At 37.7% G+C, this 10,000-nt stretch overlaps 1 long non-coding RNA gene across 2 annotated transcripts in view; it reads left to right on the forward strand.

Annotated features, from left to right (window-relative positions):
• The window catches only part of LOC138057267 (uncharacterized), a 6,648-nt gene extending 2,147 nt beyond the window's left edge, over positions 1–4,501 (forward strand). The window contains exons 3-4 of one of the 2 annotated variants that reach the window (XR_011133628.1): positions 1,626–1,751; positions 3,733–4,501. This is a non-coding gene — a long non-coding RNA (uncharacterized lncRNA). The remainder of the gene's footprint in view (positions 1–1,625; positions 1,752–3,732) is intronic. The other variant, XR_011133629.1, reaches the window with a different exon arrangement.
• The last annotated feature ends 5,499 nt before the right edge of the window (positions 4,502–10,000 follow it).

Genomic DNA, 10,000 nt, shown 5'->3' on the forward strand with positions numbered 1-10,000 from the left:
GTGATACAAATCGAACGATGGTTATCAGAGAATATCCGTTGTCCGATTTGATATCCGTCCTCTGATTTTATTTCTACGCAAGAAAACCAGGAAACGAGCAAACGTTCAAGCTAAACTTTTGATTGGTCATGAAAGACACAAAAATTCTTTTTGCAGAAGCCAGTGAGAAATTCCAAAGCTGGTTGACAATGCAGGCAACAAGAAAAAGTCCACAAAATATCCTCTCAACGCCTTTGAATTGAGTTTTCTTTTGTGTATAAACAAAATAAAGGTTAGTTACATTTTTTTGCGACAAAGTCTACTTACCAAGCTACTACGGTATACAATTTTCATCCAATTTTTATCGTGCGTTGAGGCGACTTTTCGTGGAAGCACGAAAAGTTGAAGGAAAGCCATACAGCCGCAGTACGATGAAAGCCATTCGTGTTGGGCTGGACCGGTTTCTGTCATATTCTCCACACAAAAAGACTTTTTCTATTATTTGTGACAAATAATCTCAGTCGGCTAAACGAAGCATTAGACGCTACTTTAAAGGATCTCGCTCGATTCAGCAACAGAATCAACTCCATTATCGTTCAACGTTCAAATTCCATGCGAGGCCGATTTTTCTCGCTCAAACTTTCGTGGCTGTAATTCCAAAGGGCACCTAAAAATGCTACGCATTTTTGTGAAAGACTGTTAATTCGTCGGCTGTCATCTTTTCGAACAATATAATTGCAAAAACATTTAGACAAAACTGTGTTTTCATTTAAGTTTTCAAGCTTTTGATCTTTGGGGCGTTATAAAGAGCATACTTGACGTGACAACTTGTCAGCATTTCCTCCAGTTACTTTGTAATTAAAATCGAGCAAACCAATCGCGCCATTCATATACACGAAAGCTGGCTTTTTTTCCCTTTTGGATCTAAGTGCGTTCAGTGCGTTCTTCTTGAGAAATTAATCGGAGGGTTATAAAATAAATAAACCCCTTTCCGGCTTGCTGGTATATCGGAGGATAATGCCCTCGGCTAAAAGATTGTCCTCAAAATTTCACAGTGGCCCTCGAAGTTTCGCTTCTCGGCCAACTGTTCATTTTTCGGACAATTTTTCAGCCTTGGGCACTATCCTCCGATATACCTGCCGCCGCAAGGGGTTTATTTACTAAATGTACAATGTACCCTGGATTGAACCCAGTCTACCCAGAGTTTACAGTGTAAGTAATGTGACATTTAACAATCTTTAGCCCAGAGTTTCTCAGGCTCTTAGCTTTGTCAGTGGTTGGTCAGCTGGAGGGACTCTAGGATTATGGAATTTTTATTACACAAATCATGGGATTTGGACAACAGTACAGATGTGTGTTACATGGGTGGCCAGTCAAGAAGTTCACAATATTAATAAGATTAATAATTAATTAAGAAAAACAGACACCATTGTTTCAGAGTTTATCGTGGTAAACAATTGCTGTCAAAGAGCCTGAGAAACTCTGGGCTTGAGATTAGACAACATGCACGAATCATTGGATAACGTTCCCTGTTTTGTTGTTGCTTCAAGAGGGTTTTAGTTTAACTGTTTTAATCTGGCTGTACTGAAAAAGAGGACGGTCTGTTGTACCGGAACTTATACATGCATTTTTTTTTTCATACATAGAATACTCTTATTTCATAGCCTGTGAAGAAATCTGCACAAACAAATCCTCCTCGTCAGCATATGAAGAAGAACGACTGAAACGAATCCAGGAAAGTGACCTTGAGATGTAATGGTAAGTTAACACAGGTAGGTTAACACAGGTTTTAAAAGAAAAAAGACAATAGTAATGACAACACATCTGCTGTTTTTGTGATTGTTTTGATTTTATAAAACTCCAAAGCATTAGCCACGCATGGAGAAGAACATAACTATCCATAGCCTGTTCCACGCTCTCAGATAGTCGAGAAAACGAAAAGAAGTGCGTGTGAAAAGCGAGTGGGAACTTGGGTCGAGGCGAGGCGGGAGAGCCTGTAAGTATCTCTTTAAGTTCTTCATTCCGGTATACCAGCTCCTGGTTTACCCTCTGATTGGTCAATTTTGACAGTTTACATAAACACTTTCGTAATCATTTTGATTCACGCGCGGAGCTTACGCGGAGCTTACGCGGAGCACGAAAGAAAGAGGTCAACTCTGTCGCCGAGTGTCTTAAAGTATTCCCAAACGTACAAGCCCTCAGATTCCGGCAAAAGTTGTGTCTTTTGAACTTAAGTCGATCCGTTTTTGGTTTTGGTAAAAGCATAAATTTTCAGTTACTTCCGCGCGTTGCGAAAGTGCTTCAATGTTGTGATACGATATCACTGCACACTGCTTACAATATAGCATCGCCGGGTACGATATATAGTTAGGATTTTATCGCACACACACAACTATTGTGTCCTCTGCACGCCGCAATTGTTAGAATGAGAAAAATACAATATTTAATATGTTATTCTTTCTTATGCAAATACTTGGCTGCGAATTCGAATTCATCAGCAAGGGTCAATTAAATTTCTGCCTTTATCACCTTCGAAAAAATGAGAGCAAAAAGAGAAAACCACTTTGAAAGAGCGCAAAAATTTAACGAAAACAGGCTTGCATTTCCGTTGCAAGCGATTTCAGGCAGCGAAGGTGATGGCTACGTGTCTGTATACTGCAAATGCAATTGAACCAATCCACATGAAATATCGATCTTTCACATTCATTATCGGTTGCCCTGATGCATCAGAGCTGAAGTTTATTGATCACACCATCTTATCATCTAGGCCAGAAACTTCAATGGTCGGGTTTCTGTTTTCTTTGAACTGGTCGTGCCTTTTGGTCGAATTTGCTAAATCTCCGGTCGGTGATTTCATTGAAACTCGTTTCCCGGGCGCCTTGACAATGCCTTCGTTCGCTAGTAAAGCTATTTTCTTAAAAGTGCCTTAAATTCTGGCTAACGTACTCGCACAAGTGAGAACAGTGGCAACGGAAGGTTTTTCGTTCCGCACAAGGTCCAACCGGAAGGAAGCAGCAACATCAGCAAACACAACATTTTCGCTGCCAGTGTAAGAAACGGACAACGCTAAATGAGGAAACACTAGGGATCTTCGCTCCCAAACACGTCACATTTTTTCTTGGAAAACCTGAAGAAATATGGCCTTATTGACATGCACATTACAAGTACTTTAATTGCTGTACATCTATGCACAGCGTATATTGTAAGAAAGAATAAAAAAGGCTCAATTGAACAAAATACACTAGCAGCTGCACATACTGTGCAGAATACAGGCTAATGCATGAGCTACACATGTATGAAGGTCTTTTCATCCAGTTGCTAAGCAGGAAGTGATGTGCATTTAATTCTCATTTCTATTAAAATTATGAAATACTGATGAAATACCAGGATTTTTCCCTTTACTAAAAAAATATCTCTACACCACGCACAGTGAACATATCATTTTTACATGTATCTTTCACAGGTGAGAATATGGGTGTCATCATGGTAACAAACATGATTAGCCAATGAAACGAGAGCTTCCTCTTCATTGTAAGGTTCTTTTGTGTTTTAATATTATTCTTCTCTACTACATGAACATTTTTATTACACAATTTTACATTATAATGATTTGTTATTCATACACTGTACCTTTCATATCTTGTTTCATGTAATATCCTCTATGTATTGTACAATGAACTGAAGGTGGTATCTAGATTACAGGAAGGCATCATTTTATTCTAACTTTGTTTCTTTGTTCGAATTTTCTTTCAGATACCCACAAACATGGCAATCATCATGGAACTTTTTTTATCTGAAAGCCAGCAAAATTTCAAATCCTAGACAATGACAATAAAAACAAGAACTTCTCCTGTGGCTAGTCTACGAAAAAACTTACCACCTGTACTAAGCAATCAGTTAAATTATTAATTATTAAATGATAGGATTGGAGTTAGTGTATAATGGTGCCAACTTGTTTCTGTTTCTTGGTTGCAGTCAAATTACTCCAGGATTTTATATAACTTGCATATTAAATGAGGAATGCATATGTTTGGGAAATTTATTACGTACATTAATTTATTATATGGCTGTGTCTCTCACACGGACTGAGAACTACCAAGTTTATGAATTTGATTCACTGAAATCGATATTGAGAGCGGTCTAGATTTTCCCATCAACAGTAGACCGGTAATGTTTTGCGGTGAAAAAGTTACAACTTAAAATTAAAAAAAAATATTGAGAATTTTCTTCTACCAATGTTTATTTATGAAAGTGCCAAAAGGCATGATGAGAAAAAAAAAAGCAGTAAGGAGGACGAGCAGACTTTGGCAGAATTAAGTTCAGATCATCGCCACTTGTTGCCGTTCGCAAGCAAAATGTCAGTTAGCACAAACCAGTTACATTATACGAATTAAATTGCTCTTGTTTGCTGTATAGTAAACATGTTATGAACCTACAATGAGCGACAAAAGTAGTTGAGACACTCTTAGGAAAAGACGCTTTTCGATACTTAAGCATTTGTTCTATTTCATTTGCATCTAGCGTTAATTCTCTGATACTGCCGCCCCCCAAATCCAATGTTGTGTAGGCGCTGTGTTCTGTGCAGTCGAAGAAATAGAAAAATCAACATTGTTTTTCTGGAAAGGAGGGGAAATGTATCCAAGACGCAGAAAATCGAATTTTACTGCCAAGTGTCTCAACACTTTTGTCGCTTTTGTCGCTTGTCGCCGTTCGCAAGCAAAATGTCAGTAAGTACAAACCAGTTACACTAAACGAATTAAATTGCTCTTGTTTGCTGTATAATAAACATGTTATTAACCTAGCTTAGTCAGTCTGTATGGGAGAATCTTGCCTGAGGTCATGTGTACTCACGACCTTGGTCAAGATTCTCCCATACAGACCTCCTGCTGGGTTAATTAGACCTAAATAGTTTTTTATATGTCTTTTACAAAAAAGTTCATTTTAAAATGACACATTCATTGCATGGAAATGCTTTGATGAATAAATAACAATTGATAGTCAAAATTATGTTTATAAGGAATATCTTCAAAGAGAGAGTATCGAAATATTTATCAATAAAGATAGCTAAGATATTTTATAACAGTTTGTTTTCAGTAGATATGACCTTCATGACAATGATTAAATACTAAACGATAAGTAACTCCTTTTGTTGATTATGCCAACAAGAGTTTGCAAGGTTAGATTAGTCCTGAAAATACAAAGTCACTGAGGCTGTTTTAGAAAATGTTGATATTTTTCGGACTGTTTTAAAATAAATTACATACATTTTGAAGACATTGTGTGTACTTTATTTATGGACATTGTACAAACATTTTGCGATTGGGGATTGGCTCAATTTTTATGGACATTTAAGTTGGGATTTTGTGTTCTGGCAATTCCATCCTGGTTTGCTTCTCTTGCCCTTTTACAGAGAAAATTTAAACATTTTGCGGAGATTTCATGTGGTTCTTGGCGTATACTTACAAACCTTACATGCCCTTTTGATTAACATTATTTGCGCTTCATTCGCGCACATTTCATTAACATTTTATGATGCTATTTTATTTCAATTTATACAAGGATTTTATGGACATTTTATGTTCTCCATTTTACAGAGATTTTTTCCTTGAGATTTTTACAACGAATATGTTTAGATTTTACAAGGATTTCAACGTGTGTTATGAAATCTCTATAAATTTTGCTTAAAATTTACGAGGAAAGTACAGAGATTTGACAGAAATTGCACCCAGTGAAAGCGCGTAAAATGCGGCCAAACCTACAAACATTTTATAGGGTTTACAAAACGTCTGTAAATGCGCGCATTTACAGACATTGCAATTTACAAAGGGAATGAAGACATTTTACAGACTTGACTAACATTTGTGAAGTCTGTAAATGGTCCAAGTTTTCCAGTGAAACAAAGTCTATTGTCCTTAATCGCCATGTTCAAAGAGTGTGTCTTCCAAGTTTAAGACGTAGCGAAATTGGAAATAATTTTTAATAAAATTGTATTTTCCTTCCGAACTGGAAAAAAATTAAAGTTCTCATTGGCTGAAATCAAGTGACCTTTACTGGACCTCGACAGAAAATTTACCCGCGGTCACTGATGCTTAACAAAATGTTTGTTAGGTTTTCTTTTTGACCAAACCCGATCACTGAGGCTCCAATTAGAAAAAAAAAATAAAATAAAAAGAGTGTATATACAGGGCCATAGTTCAGCAAATGAATGAGGCGGACGAAAACCAATTCCAACTCTAAGATGGCGGTGTTACTTTAACAGAAACAATCAACATTTTTTAAACTTATTTAAAAATGTAAGCCAATGCTTAGACAAATTATTACAAGAACTAGGAGAAAAAATCGCAATATGGGCCAGTAAAGGCTGTGGCTAGCTTGTAGAAAGAACAAAAAAAATATGAGCCAATCAAGAAAAGTTCCTACTATTAAAAAAAAAAAAAAACAAACAAACAGGGACTAATTATTTTAAAAGATAAAGATAATCAGGAAAGGATAGGAAAGGAACTTCATTTAAGTGTCTAGTCGTTCTAGCGCTGGAGCACTAATTAGGGACACTGTAAACTGAAACTAACAATTGACACAATCAAGTCAAATGTTGGTTTTTTAGGAGAGGGGCAGTCATGTCCAATATACACAAACGGATACGATTCGTCAATTCCGATAGTCCATTGGTACCAATGGTAGGATTGGTACCGATAGAAAACAATGTCATTCCAATGGTTCTGTTGGTGAATACGCATTTCATTAAGGGGACTTTGATTATTTTCCCAATTATGATGGTCGATTGGTACCAATAGAGAATGATGTCATTCCAATGGTTCTACTGGTGAAATTCTTTTCTCATGTGATCTAGCTGGGTACAGGGCAATTCCGATGGTCCATTAGTACCAATGGTAGGATTGGTACCGATAGAAAAGAATGTCATTCAATGGTTCTACTGGTGAAATTATTTTCTCATGTGGTCTGCGGGCTAGGTACAAGGCAATTCCGATGGTCCATTGGTACCAATAGAAAATGATGTCATTCCAATGGTTCTACTGGTGAAATTATTTTCTCATGTGATCTAGCTGGGTACAGGGCAATTCCGATGGTCCATTGGTACCAATGGTACGATTGGTACTAATAGAAAATGATGTCATTCTAATGGTTCTATTGGTGCAAAACAAGTTCGCTTTTAGACCAAGTAATAGCGCGCTATTATTATTATGTATATTCCTCGTTCTATGAGCCAACCACGCAAACCAAGTTCGCTTTTACACCAAATAAAGGCACGCAGTAATTATTATGAATATTCCTCGTTCTATAAGCCAACCACAAAAAACAAGTTCGCTTTTACACCAAGTAAAAGCACGCAATAATTATTATGAATATTCCTCGTTCTAAAGCCAACCACAAAAAACAAGTTCGCTTTTACACCAAGTAAAAGCGCGCTATAATTATTGTGAATGTACCTCGTCCTATAAGCCAAGCACGCAAAACAAGTTGGCCCTTATACCAAGTAATAGCGCGCTATAATTATTATGAATATTCCTCGTTCTATAAGCCAACCACGCAAAACAAGTTCGCTTTTACACCAAGTAATAGCACGCTATAATTATATGAACATTCCTTGTTCTATAAGCCAACCACGCAAAACAAGTTGGCTTTTACACCTAGTAAAAGCGCGCTATAATTATTGTGAATGTACCTCGTCCTATAAGCCAAGCACGCAAAACAAGTTGGCCTTTACACCAAGTAAATGCACGCAATAATTATTATGAATATTCCTCGTTCTATAAGCCAACCACGCAAAACAAGTTCGCTTTTACACCAAGTAATAGCGCGCTATAATTATTATGAATATACCTCATTCTATAAGCCAACCAACCAAAACAAGTTCGCTTTTACGCCAAGTAAAAGGACCGAATAGTTATTGTGAATATTCGTCGTTATATAGGCCAAGCCTACAAAAGAAGTTTGCTTTTACACCAAGTAAAAGCTCGCTATTATTATTACGAATAAATATAAATATTGCTAGTGCTAATCACCCTTACTTGCAGTCGAAGACTGAATTGCGAAGGGCGCGGCTCACGACATCGGGCTGAAAGCATACAAAGGCGCCTCTGGCTGCCGCTATACAGCCCATGTTTGATGTCGGAGCACAGCACCACAGCTAGATGTTAATTAGCTGTGAGTCGATTTTGATGAGGGAGGAAAACCGGAGTACCCGGAGAAAAACCCTCGAGTCAGGTTGAGATCGACTGAAACTCAGCCCACATGCTGGCTGAGGCCAGAATTGAACCCCGGCTCGCAGTGGTGGGAGGCCCGATAGATAACCACTAAGCCACCCTGACACCCACACTATATACCTCGTCCGATAAGCCAAGCACGCAAAACAAGTTCTCCTTTACACCAAGTAATAGCGCGCTATAATTATTATTTATATTGCTCGTTCTATAAGCCAACCATGCAAAACAAGTTCGCCTTCACACCAAGTAAAAGGACGGGATACTTATTATGAATAGTCCTCGTTCTATAAGCCAAGCACACAAAACAAGTCCGCTTTTACACCTTGTAAAGCGCGCTATAATTATTGTGAATGTACCTCGTCCTATAAGCTAAGCACGCAAAACAAGTTGGCCTTTACACCAAGTAATAGCGCGCTATAATTATTATGTATATTCCTCGCTTTATAAGCCAACCACGCAAAACAAGTAAGGGTTATTTTTACGCAACGAGGGGATGCTCGATGAATAAATTCACAAGGGAGAGGTTACACAACTGTGGCGTAAAATAGTGGTAAACAATTCTCATGTTTTCAATTTGAGAAACTGTTCAGTAGTATTTAAAGTGTAATAACAGTTCATGTAAAATAAATGTCACGTTGTTGAAGTAAAGTTGTGGTCTTGTTTGTCAGTACGTTAAACGCGATGCTTGTGGATAGCCTACGAGGGGAATATTTCTGTAATATTCTGTAATATTTCCTTAGGGGATTATCAATTCAAATATTATCCTAGGTTGTAAGATATAAGCCAACCAGACAAAACAAGTTCCCTTTTACACCAAGTAAAACCACGCAATGCTTATTAGGTGTATATTAGCGCAATGTCTTTATATACATGGAAGCGTTTAAAGCAAAACAAGTCTTCGATGAAGGTTTCCAAAAATGGTGGTTATATCATGCTGTTGATTACATCCTTTTGTTGTATCTGGTGGCTCTAAAAGAGCCGTTTTATATTCAAGTGACTGAAGTCACTTGTCACTGTTGTTGTGGGGTTTGTCGTGGTAACCCACTGAGGTACAATAGCCGTAGAATTCACTAGTTAGGCAGCGAAGGAAATGGAACAATGAAGCAATATCCCGGAAAACCAAAAGGCGGTCAATTCCAAAGCCTTTTATTTTCAGCAATCCCAGAGCCAGTACAAGAATAAACAATCCAGGAGCCCAGCTCTGAGGCTGGGCTAAATCTATATATTATGGATGAACAGAGGATATTAGCTTAAAGTAATCAGTAAAACAAGATGGAGTTAATTTGTGAAACCACTGATAAACAAAAGAAAGAGTTTCAATATGGATTATATCACAACATTTAAAAGATTTAGGGGTTTGAGCAAAGGTTCTGAATGTTATGCGGGTTCAGAAAATGTCATAATCCTGACTGAACGCTCTTGCAAAGTCTCAATCAAAATGCCACCGTCGTTACTCGTGGATGTGCAAGTTACCGCGATTGTTTAAAGTTGGCAGGGTGAAGTTTTCTTTATGCATTAGTCATTGTGATATAACAACTGGATAATTGTGTAACAGCACGGGGGGCTCTCATATGCAACTAGATACCCAAAATAATGCATGTATGTGAGGTGATCCCCTTCGCTGGAATTCAACCCTGTAAAATAAGGGTACCATTTCTCCAATAGGCATAAGATTACTCCAAGCAGAGGTGACAGGGTTATTTTGAATGTCTGACTTTTGCTGCCAGGTCATATTGTTAATGCCACCAGGTTAGGCAACTAGACCAGATCCATTCAGTATTATTAACACTTTTTGT

This window comes from Montipora capricornis, chromosome 7 (assembly GCF_036669925.1).
Source record: "Montipora capricornis isolate CH-2021 chromosome 7, ASM3666992v2, whole genome shotgun sequence".
Lineage (NCBI taxonomy): Eukaryota > Metazoa > Cnidaria > Anthozoa > Scleractinia > Acroporidae > Montipora > Montipora capricornis.